Genomic DNA, 12,382 nt, shown 5'->3' with positions numbered 1-12,382 from the left:
GTTACACCCGGGCCTGCTGATGGGGGTGGGGTGGGATGGGGCAAAAGGGTTAATTGCCCAGGGGCCTGGCCATTTAAAAGGGTCCACATGGATGGGAGAGATATGTATTTTTTTAAAATAAAAATTAAGATTAAAAAAAAGAAATCCAGTTTCCTGCCGCTGCTGCTCTGTCCAGAGCGCCGTCCCCCATTGTGACAGTCACAGTCTATCAGAGTGCTGCTGCTCTAGCAGTATAGTAGAGCGTCAGCAACAGCAGCCTCAGTAAATGTGTGAGGTCTCAACTGAAATGTGGAATGTGGCATTTCAAATCAGTCCATACAGTTCATTATGAATACAAACATAGTCCGGAGCCCAGAAACAGAGAGAAAAGCAAGACAAAGAAGCCTGACTTGAAAATTGTACTTTGTTTGATTGTGTGTCGTAAACCTCAGCCATCCCTTTCTAGGGGGCCATTGACTGTTCTGCCCTGGAGCCCAGCATTGCTGTCGGCGGGCCTGTTTACACCATAGTTTAAAGGGACAGTAACTTCTCTGGAGCAGGGACTAGGTCTCTGGTATTGTTGGAAGTTCATAGAGTCCAAGGCCAGAAGGGACCATTGTGATCATCTAGTCTGACCTCCTCCTGTATAACACAGGCCAAACCTGCCCCACAGTAGGACAGAGCTGTTGGAAAAAACATCCCAACTTGATTTAAAAATGGCTAGTACTGGAGAATCCACCAAAACCCTTAGGAAATTGTTCCAGCGATTAGTTACTCTCAGTGTTAAAAATGTATGCCTTATTTTCAGTTTGAATTTGTCTAGCTTCAACTTCCAGCCACTGGATTGTGTTAGACCTTTCTCTGCTAGAATGAAGAGCCCAATATTAAATGTTTGTTCCCTACATAGATATTGACTGTGATCAAGTGACCCGTTAACAGTGGGAGCTCATGTTCAGCTGACTATCCACTATGACCCCCCAAAACTTTTTCAGTCACTGCTTACCGCTGCATAATCCTACCTCAGCGCCTCATCATGGTGCAGCGGTGACCCTGGCCGTCTGACAACTATGGTAGCAGGGCATATGCCCTGGTAGGTCTAACCATGCTACAAAGGTGTTGGACTATCCAATCCAAAGAGGGGGATTGCTCTCTCAGAGGAAAGAGCATTTTTCCTTCTCCTTAGAGGTTGAAGGCTAGCTAAGCTTGAGGAGGTACGTATGCTTGCCCGCCTAGCCAGTGGGATGGCTTAAAGTTAATGGCTAAAACAACACGAGTAAATGGGTCTTAGTTCCCTGCGTGTCATCAAACCGTTCTTCGGTGGTGGAGTGGAAATTGAGCGACGAGAGGTTGCTAAAAATGTCAGGTGCTAGGCCAACATGGAAAAGGACAACCCTCGCTGTGTGTACTTACAATTGTAGGTCGCTGGCGAGGGAGGAAACGTTAAATCATCTGATGGAGGAGAAGAAAAGGATAAGATGCAATATCCTCGGTATCTGTGAAACCCGATGAAAGAAGGAGTTGGAAGTCAACTGGAAGGATGGAAGCGCTGTGAGGCTTGGAAAGGGAGATGGTGCTAGAAACATTGGAGGAGTCGGATTTATCGTCAGTAAGGACTGGATTTCGAAAGTCATATCATGCTAGCTAATATCATCACATATTGGTGTGCTGCATCTTCAGATGGAGTCAAAAGCTATCCTCAAGGTCATCCAGGCCTACGCTCCCACAAGTGCAAGTGAGGATGAAGAAGTAGAAGAATTCTACCAAGAGCTCGAAAGAGCCCTCGCCCAAAAGTTTACTTACACTGCCACAATGGGAGATTTCAACGCTAAGGTTGGGCGAGGGAAAGCTGGCAAAAAGTTCATAGCGAGATACGGCAGCGACGAAAGAAATGAAAGAGGAGAAAGGCTGGTAACGATGGCAGAAACGAAAGAACTGTACATGGCAAACACCTGGTACAAAAAGAAGATTGCAAAAAGGTGGACATGGATCACGCCAAACGCGAAGAGTAAGAATGAAATCTACTATATTTTAGTCAATAAAAGGCACATCGTTCAAGACGTCTCTGTGGTGCAGCCCTTCAACACCAGCAGTGACCATCGCCTGCTTAGAGCGAAGTTGATTTTCGATGAAGTAGTGGAAAAGAGAGCTTTACAGATGGCAAACAGGAAACAGCACCCGAAGACATTCAATGAAGCAAAGCTGAAGAAAGCGATTTCTGGGTTTGACTGGAGCCAGATGGAAAAGTGTGATGAGGACTATAGTATCTTTGATGACAAGCTGAGACGTTGCATAAAAGCAGCTGAAATTGAAAAGATGTAGAAGGCAAAGGGAAGAATCTCAAATGAAACGAAAAGCTTGTTAGAGAAGCGGAGAAATATGAAAAGGAGCTCGGATAACAACCTAGAGTACTCCATTCTGTGCAAGCTTATACGGCAAAACCTGAAGGACGACTTTGAGAACTTCCGGAAAGAAAAGCTCCTTAAAACAGCTGAAGCACGCAAGACCCTCAGGAGATGCAAGCGGGAATTGACGCAGTATAGATTGAGTGTAACAGCATTGAAGAACAAGGATGGACAGACAGTAATTGACAGAGCAGGGATGGAGGAGGTCTGCAAGGACTTCTATACAGAACTGTTCAAATCAAGAATCAATGTCCCTCTCCCAACGCTCCAAGAGTCAGAATAATCGTCACTGAAGTCCAAAGCGCACTACACCAGATGAAGAAGGGAAAAGCTCCTGGCAAAGATGGAATAACGTCAGAAATTATTTCCGCAGGAGGCGAAAAACTTTGGAAGGCCCTTGCTTTAAGATTCAGTTGATATCTTGAAGAAGAAGGAAAATACCATCAAGCTGGAAGGAGTCGAATACCATCTTGCTGTACAAGAAGGGGGATCGAGAAAATCTTAAGAACTATCACCATATATGCCTGCTCTCTCATATCTATAAACTCTTTACAAAGGTGATAACGAACCGACTTTCATAGATGAAAAACAGCCGAGAGAACAGGCAGGCAGGATTTCAAAGAAATTTCAGCACAATCGACCATATATTTACCCTTAGTGAGCTTCTAGGAAGAGCGAGGGAATACAAACTCCCGCTGTGCATTGCTTTAGTCGACTATGAAAAAGCCTTCAATAGCATCAAGTTCAACGCAATATTAAAGGTGCTCACAGAGCAGGGCATTAATATGCAGTACATCAGTTTGTTGAAGGAAGTGAATACTGGATGTACAACAGATATTACCCTCCTTGAAACTCCCCTCCGCATCCCAATCGAGAAAGGCATAAAGCAAGGAGATACAATTTCACCGAAACTATTTACTGCCTGCCTTGTTATGAACAAGATCAGTTGGAGGAGTGGTGTTAATATAAATGGAGAATGATTATCTCATCTCAGATTCGCGGACGACATCGTACTAATTGCCAAAAGCACCAACCAACTGCAGAGCATGCTACGAAGACTCGACAAGAAAAGCAGTCAGGTCAGTCTGAAAATGAACCATTGCAAAACGAAATACATGCGATCAGATGTCTTAAGAAAAGCCCGAATAATGGTAACAGGAGAAAAAATTGAAGAAGTGGAACAGTACGTATATTTGGGCCAAAAAGTTAATATGCGCCAAGACATGAACGGAGAACTCTTGTGAAGGATTCGGGCAGGATGGTGAGCGTTTAATTCCATCAAGGATGTCCTCAAAGGAAAAATTGACAAGACCACACGTACAAATATCTTCAATTCAACAATGCTGCCAGCCATGCTGTATGGCAGTGAAACGTGGGCACTGATGAAGAGGGAAGAACAGCGGCTGTTGGTAGCTAAAAGGGCAATGGAACAAGCTATGTTGGGAATTTCCCTTCTGGATTGTATCCCAAATGAAATTATTAGAGAACGCAGTGGTGTATAAGATACGATGGGCGGGCCACATAGCACGGTTCACGGACAAAAGGTGGATCGCAATCATTACTGAGTGGTACCCGCGAGAACAGAAAAGACCACCTGGTCGGCCTCCAAGACGATGGGAAGATGACATTGTTAAACGTTTCGGACAAACGTGGAGAAGAAAGGCAAGAATGCAAGAAGAATGGTAGACGTGTTGTGATCGGCGCAGTCTTAACGACAGCTGAAGACCAATCGATCCAGGTGATTCAGATGCTTTCTAGGACGGAGTCCCCTGTCCTGTAGGCATGGCCTGCATTCTGTGTTCTTAGCTGTATACATTTACATTGAGCCAAATTAAAACACATCTTATTTGCTTGTGCCCCACTAACCAAGAGATCCAGATCGCTTTGAGTCAGTGACCCGTTCTTGTCATTATTTACCACTCACCCAGTTTTGTCATCTGCAAACTTTATCAGTGACGTGTTTATAATCAAGTTAAATAGCATAGGGCCCAGAGTCAATCCCCATGGGAACCATTGGAGACCGATCTGCTGCATGACAATTTCCGGGTCACAGTTACATTTTGGTTGTTATATTGGTTCTGCATACTCTTGGGCCCTGCTAATTAAAATGACAGAGGTTTGTGCTGGCCCTTTGGACTCATAATAACACCACTTTATATTGCTATAACTCATTATAGCTATAATATATTGCTATATATTGCTATAACTCATTTAATCCCAAAGCAGCTCACAGTGCCTCCGCTCTGCTCGCTAGTCCACTCCCATTTGAAGTGACAGGTGTAAGTGAAGCATGGCTTTTCCACTCAGCAGTCCTGGTGCCATCTCAAAATCATGCTGATGAAATCTGTATTGCCATCCCACAACATCATGATTGGACTTCATTCCCTCATTCATCAATTGGATACACCAGCACGCCAGGGAATACCCTCACCTGTGTGTGACATGCAGCCACCTCTTGGGTGAAAGACCACTGCTGTTTAACAGCTCCCCTGCATAATGAGTCACACAATGAACACAGGAGCACCACATGCAATTTCAGCTGCAGGTGGTAGATAGGTAGAAAATGGGCTCCCCACCTCTGGGTATGTCTACACTGCCATCAGGAGGTGTGATTGCAGCGGGTGTAGACATAGAGCAGCAGATGTAGACATAATCTAGCTCGGGTTGGCAACCTTTCAGAAGTGGTGTGCCGAGTCTTCATTTATTCACTCTAATTTAAGGTTTTGCGTGTCCGTAATACATTTCAACGTTTTTAGAAGGTCTCTTTCTATAAGTCTATAATATATAACTAAACTATTGTTGTATGTAAAGTAAATAAGGTTTTTAAAATGTTTAAGAAGCTTCATTTAAAATTAAATTAAAATGCCCCCTGGACCGGTGGCCAGGACTCGGGCAGTGTGAGTGCCACTGAAAATCAGCTTGCATGCTGCCTTTGGCACGCGTCCCATAGGTTGCATACCGCTGATCTAGCGAGTTCAGAGACTGATAGCAGTGAAGCCACGGTAGCATGGCTTTCAGCATAGGCTGTGCAAGCATGCTGGATCCTGGGTAATTACTTAGGTGGCTAGGCTGTGCTGAAGTCTGTGCTACTATGATGTCACTGCCATTAGTACCTGAGCTAACTAGATCAAAGCTTGCTTGGGTATGTCTTTGTGTGCTGCAGTTCTACCCCCCAATTGCAGTGTAGACTTACACTCCATTGGAACACCAGTTCTAACACTCCTACACCAGAGAAAGGGTCAGGGAATCCTTAGAAACCTCACTAACCTCAGGTGTACAGCTCATCATAATTCCCCTGCACTGGCTCCGAGGGAGAAAAAGCACCATCTACTGAATCACTAGCATCATTCCTTGCCGGACGAATGTTGGCTCTAATGGTCAGGGTGCAAGCCTGGAACATAGGAGACCTAGCTTCACGTTTCTGCTCTGCTACAGACTCCCTAGGTGGCCTGGGGCGTGTCACCTGGTCCAGATCCTCAGAAGTGTTTAGGCTTCTGTCTCCCATTGATTTCCATGACCTCTGAAGGTGATTGTGGTGTTGGGTGATGGCAATTGCCTGAGTACCTTGGAGGCTCTGGGCCTTGGTCACTCTGTGCCTCAGTTGCCTCAGTTCCCTATCTGTAAAATAGGGACAATGATGCTTTCCTGCCTCACAGGGGTGTGAGGGTAAATATGCTAAAGATGGTGAGGTGCTGAGATGCTATGGGGATGGGGCCCAGATCAGTACACGTTGAGGGGAAATTGCTGGGACACAGAGGCCCTTTGGTGGGTCACTACTCTGCAGCAGCAATTATGAGGCGGAGGCCCAAGGGTGTGAGCAACTCCTACCAGGCCTGACAAGTTCACTACACCTAAAACACTGCTGACAGAGACTTCTCCCTGAATAGTGTCTTGTAAGGTAGCAAAGGAAAGGTGGTGACACAATGGTCCCTAATATCATTGCGAGATGGATGGATGATATTTAAGGAGCTGGGTATATGTACTTGTGATGGGCATTCATCCCACACCAGCCCTGAAAGGGTTAAGGTGGCTAGGTGGGCTGGTTAATCCTGTAGGCTGCACCTGGAGGAGGAATCATGGAGCAATGAGGACTAATTAAAAGATGAAGCTTACCAGGGCAGGAACAGGTGTGGCTTGTCTAGAGCCAGGTAGCTGAGGGCAGAATGGGGCTGCAGGGAGGAGGTTTGCAGTCCTTCTCCCTGAGACTAGGGAGAGCAGGGAATTTGGCCCAGGGGAAAGGATGTACCCAGTGAAGGGTGGAGAAGGAGCCTGATAGATGTAACATAGGAAGCAGTCCAGGGAATCAGTAGCAAGGTGGGGGACAGTGAAGACTTTAGCTGCTGGTTGTAGGGGCTCTGAGCTGGAACCCAGAGAAGAGGACGGTCCCAGGTTCCCCAACCAGTCACTGGGGAATTGAACAACTGCCTGGGACAGCTGATACAGAGACACTTTGATACACACGCCCCCAGAAGAGGAACACTACAGTGACCTGGCCAGAGGGCCAAGCCAGGAAGAGGGAGCAGTTGAGTCCGGATAGAGAGAGGTGGAATGAGCCCCCACGGGAAGGGCATTGCAGGAACAGGCCTTTGCTAATTCCCAGCTGTGGCCACAAGGAGGCGCTCCAGTGGTGAGTAGAGCACCCCATGACAGTACTGAAAATCTATTTTAGAGTCTGTCTCCCAGGTAGGGTTGGCAAACAGGATTTTCCAGACAAGGAATGTATATATTCACCTATCTGCCTAGGCTCATATGTAGATTAAGTGTTGTAAGTCAACATAATGGAAATCCATTTTGCATATGGTGTCAACATCAGTGCATGAAGACAACTTGGAGCCAGCACACCAGGAAAGGAACCACGGGAGTTGCCCTGTCTCTGGGGTGCAAAGGCTATGAACTTTGGGGATATAAGTAGAAGGCAAAAAGGGCACCATTTTATCCTTCACTGAGTGTAACTGGGTTAAAAAAAAGAATTAGATGAGTCCATGCAGTACAGGTCCATCAATGGCTATGTTATGGTATGGACTAGGCCCTGAGGCCCCCTGCTGGAGACCTTGTGGCCTTGCCACACCCCATCCCAGAAAAGGGCAGTAGAGAGGTCTTCCAAGCTGCCTAGAGCAACTGTGTGGGAAACAGCTAATCAAGGCCCAGCAGGCTAGTATTAGAAGAGCTGCAAGGCCAGAGAGAGTTCAGTTCTTTGCTAGGCCCTGAGGTAAAGGTGAAGAATGTGCTGGAGCCATGGGGAAGTGGCCCAGGAAATTGCAGCAGCAACACAATTTATTTAAAGGGATATCTATAGGGTGCCTGGGATGGGACCCAGAATAGAGGGCAGGCCCGGGTCCCCCCCAGCCACCAGGAAAGTTGCCTGGATTTTGATGCACCCCAGAAGGGGGACTGAAATCTTTTAGTAGCCCAGCTGATGAGCTAGGCCCAGAAAGACCCAGAGAGGCGGAGAGTCTCCAAGGAGGGAGCCCTGGGGGACATGGCCCCACACCAGGGTCGGGACTGCTTAAAGAGCAGGGGTAATTTGAGGGAGTCCAGAAGGGGCTGAGAGACAGTTTGGACCAGGGTATTGTGATAGGCCCTGCTGGACTGATTGTAGAGCGAGCCTCAGGATAGGAGGAGGAGGATAGGTGTAGGATAGGTCCATTACATGGAGAATAGGTCCATCAGTGGCTATTAGCCAGGATGGTCAGGAGTGGTGTCCCTAGCCTCTGTTTGACAGAATCTGGGAATGGGTGACAGGGGATGGATCACGTGATGATTGCCTGTTCTGTTCATTCACTCCGGGGCACCTGGCACTGGCCACTGTTGGAAGACAGGATATTGGGCTAGATGGACCTTTGGTCTGACCCAGTATGGCCGTTCTTATGTTATCAAAGGACCTTCCAGAGGGTGCTGAAATAGGCCCCCAGAAGGGGTTTGCTTTGCTTTTATCACACAGACTATGTGACTCGGCCAGAGGGGTGAGTCACCAAAGACCCACCACAAACAGGTAGAGAGAGAATGCAGGCACACACACTCAGCCAGGGGGCACTCTCAAGAGATGAGTGCAACCCCATTATAGGCTATTAGCCAACAAGGTCAGGGTGTCCCTAAGCTTCTGACTGCCAGATGCTGGGAGTAGATGACAGGGGATGGATCACTTGATAATTGCTCTGTTCTGTTAATTCCCTTTGGCCACTGTCAGAGACAGGATACTGTGCTAGATAGACCATTGGTCTGACCCAGTATGGCTGTTCTTATGAGGAAGCAAAAAGGACAGTGTTTTTTGCATTCATGAGAGGGGGATCCTAGCCCTGTAGGATGGAGATGCTGGGAGATTGCTTTAGCCTGGGAGATGTTAGCCAGTGGTTTTAGCCTGTTAAAGTGGAGTTTAGACTCTAGGATGAATGTTATACCTTCTGTTTTATATGTAATCATTTTCATTATCATCATTATCCTTATTCACAATCTCTTAAATCTCAGCCTTTGGTAATAAACTTATGACTGTTTGCATTATAAATGTATCTCAGTGTTGTGATGGTACATAAGAGCTGACTCTCAGTTGAATCAAACAAGCTTGTGGGTACACTGTCCCCTTGGCAAAAGCAAACCTGGTACCTTCTGAGTGTCCAGTGACAGGGGCTGAGTACACAGGGGAGTACTTTCAAGGGCCTTGGGTGCACCTACTGTTAACCCACAAGGCAGAGTAAAGGCTGACAGCGCCCTGAGGAAATTGTTTGGGTGACTAACAGGCTGGTGGGTCAGGGAGCTGACACCCAGTTAAGCACCAACAAGTCTGCCTCTCTCTGGAGGCAGGGCGGTAACAAGGGGACACAGCCCTGGGCACCATGAGAAAGCGTCACTGTCTCCCTTGCAGGTACACAGGACATGTACTGCTTACCTTACCACAGCACAAAGCAGCTGCACTATGGCTGTACAAACACAGGGAGAGAAAGTGTAATCTGGTGCATCCCCTGGCCACGTGCAAGCAAAGGCTCAGGCTAGTGCACGTTTGGGCTTTGTGGCGTGACCTGGCAAGGTTGTGGCAGGAACAGGCCTTTGCCATGGGGAAGGGGAGGGCCTGTCACAGTCCATAGTCACAGACAGAAAGATGCATTTCAGCAGCAGAAAGAAGACCGGGGCGGGGTAGGGGGGGAATTACCGGGGGTGGGGGAAAGGCTGGAAGCCTTTCCAAAGTGATACTGAGCCGATACAGGGTGGTAAGGGCTGCTTACTGTATGCTTGTTAACAGAGCTGCAAGGCCACAGCTGCTGGTGGCCCTGCTCCCTAGCAGAGAACACTTTGACTCAGCACAGTTTAATTCAGCCCATTGTAATTCTGTCTGCAGGACCATGTTTGTGGAGCTTTTCTGCTTATTACAGTGGGGACATCTGTCTGCAGTTCCCAGCCGCAGGTCCCCCCGCATTGCCTCCAACATGCTGTGTCACGAGCCACCAGGTGGGTGCTTGTTCTGCCATCCATCTTTTCCCCAACCCTTCTCAGGCCTGTAACTCTGTTTGTGTGCCATGATCCTGCTCTGTAGCACAGCCGGCAAATTATTAACGCACGTGTGAAATGCGAAGACACTTTGCATGGATTGCCTACAGCTGGGAACTGTGAAGACGGGGGAGAAAGAAAGAAAGTAAGAACTGGAAGATCCTTATTAAGAAAGACCCCAGTACCCTGCAATAATGGCCAATGCCCCAGCAGTGTCACTGGTGCCAGCTGAAGGTTTGGCCCATTACTGTTGAGCACTGGAGTATTGCAACAGTAGGCTCCTAGGTCAGAGAGGGGCGACAATTTGGCCATCTGGAAAAGGAGACCTAAGCTTTCTGCTTTTCCCTCCTTGGTAACAAGCCTGAAAGGGAATTTTTCTGCATGGGGCAGGGAGTGAGGAGAAGAGCCTCAGTGGAAATAGAGTGATGCTGAGGGGGGCAGTGTGGCCAAGTAGTGAGGATAGGAGACAAGGAGTGAGGAGTCCTGGGTTCTCATCCCAGCTCTGCTACTGACTTGCTGGGTGAGCTGGCGCAGGTCCCCTCCCCTCTCTGCAGCTCAGCCCCCCATCGGTAAAAGGGGCAGGGCTGCTGCTGCTTACTAGCTTTTGTAAAGCAGGGTGAGACCCGCGGACACAATGCATTCTAGGAAGTGAGATTGAGACATGCTGTTGGAGGAGGCAGCTCTGATGTTGTGCTGACTCTCCTGGCTCTGTGTGAGCATGGCTCTGGGCAATGAGGGAGCTGAGACACTGAGCCCCTCCACCTGGCACCCCCTCCCAGCCCTACAATGGCAGCACTTCCAGGGGAGCTGAGGGAGGTGGAGCAGACCAAGCCAGGTGCTGGTGATTCTCAGGTCTACATTGGGGTGCCACCTGTCCAAGTTTCCCAGGATTGTCTTGTTTTTGAGGAAGCTATCCTGGATGAAATGGTTCAGAGGTCCCATTTTTTGAACCTCGCAGGTGGCAGCCCTAGCTTAGGCAGAGATCCACAGGTGTTTAGCTGTGTATATGCAGGGCTAACGCAGACCGAAACAGGAGGGGAAGCACCCACTGCCCCAGACAAGGAGGAAGGGGAGCAGCTTACCCAAGCCAGGAAGGGGTTCACGTCCATTCCCCTTCTCTCTGTGTTTCCCCTTGTGAGCGCAGATGGTGGGAGTGTGGCTATGTATAGATGGATGGGAATCCTTAGGACTTGAGGGGATTCATGGTCAAATCGATTCCAAAGGGGAACCAGCATGTCCCTAATCCTGATTTCCCCTTCCTCCAGAGTCACGCTTGGAAACAAGGAGTCACAGTATTCCTGCAAGCAGCATTTCCTGTGCCAATTCTGCGCACAGTGCTGCCGAGCCGTCCGACGCCGTGCCCTGGGGTGGCTTTGGTATTTCCCATGCAGTGAGCAGGTGCCTGAGTCAAAGGCGGCTCTGAAGTCCTTCCCTGGGAACAGTCGGATGCCTGAGCTGTCTCTGAGCTCACCAAGTGGAGCTGATGCCATGTCAGCACATAAGGACTCCAGATCCCTGCAACTAAAATGTTCTGTTTGCAGCAGAGGGTTAGAAAACCAGAGCTTCCAAAACAAATGGGACTTGTTGACCTGAGCACTGGGAAATGCTGCCAAGATGTTGTTGGGAGTGAAAGTCCAAGCAAACATTTGTTTAATCCCCTCCCACTCCCCCTTTGCAGGGTCAACATGCTCAAAACAAACACTTTAAGGACCAATTCCCAGCCCCTTTTCCATTCCCCCTCCCTCCGTATGTGTCAGTGCAGGATGGCACAGGACACCTTGGGCAGCTTATTGCAGCCGTCCCTGAATCAATCAGGCAACCACTGCTAAGCCATGGACTGAACACCATGGGGCTGATTTCCCCCACTGCCCCATGTGGGTCTCAGCGACCACCACATGCTTAAGGAGCATGCAAGAGCTCTGCTTTATTCTGAGTCCAGTTCCAACTGGCTGTGCACAACAACAAGAGGAAACTCTTTAGGTGTGGCTGCACTGCAGCTGGAGAGCAGACAACACATGCTCACTTCCACGGAGCTATTGTGCTATAAACAGCAGTGTGGGTGGGGCTAGTCACCCCAAGTACAATCCCATCCAAGACCATAGGTATGGAGCTAGCCCCTCTCGCCCCTCCTTCCACCCTGCTATTTACACAGCTATTTTTAGCATGTTATCTGGGTGAAAGGCAGCGTGCCTATGTCTACCTGAACTGGAAATTACACTTCCAACTCCTGTGCAGACAAACCTCTGGGAAGCTCAGCCCGTAACAGCAAAGTCCCTCACACTACACCCTGCACAGAGTCCAGTTATACATCCCAGTGCAAAGGGAGTTGAAACAGGATATAAAAGGCTCCCAGTTGGGTTAGTAGCATTTCACACGCACTTTGCACTGGTGTAATGAATGCAGGAGGTACAAGGCAGTGGAGAACCAAGCCCAAGATCTCTTCCCTCCTCACTTTTATTCTAGAGGGTGCCCCTTGGTCTAGGGCTGCCAACTTTGTAATTGCACAAAACCGAACACCCTTG

General features: G+C 48.5%; 1 protein-coding gene across 2 annotated transcripts in view; it reads right to left on the bottom strand.

Moving 5' to 3' along the window:
* TBC1D24 (TBC1 domain family member 24) overlaps nucleotides 1-11,443 on the bottom strand; it is a 168,492-nt gene extending 157,049 nt beyond the window's left edge. For both annotated transcript variants that reach the window (XM_034783313.1, XM_034783314.1), the window contains exon 1: nucleotides 10,943-11,443. The gene's annotated coding sequence lies outside the window, so the exon portion shown is untranslated. The remainder of the gene's footprint in view (nucleotides 1-10,942) is intronic.
* Between the last annotated feature and the right edge of the window lie 939 nt (nucleotides 11,444-12,382).

Source organism: Trachemys scripta, chromosome 10, assembly GCF_013100865.1.
Source record: "Trachemys scripta elegans isolate TJP31775 chromosome 10, CAS_Tse_1.0, whole genome shotgun sequence".
Taxonomy (NCBI): domain Eukaryota; kingdom Metazoa; phylum Chordata; order Testudines; family Emydidae; genus Trachemys; species Trachemys scripta.
The sequence above is the reverse complement of the archived record's forward strand: the minus strand, read 5'-3'. Positions and strand labels throughout refer to the sequence as shown.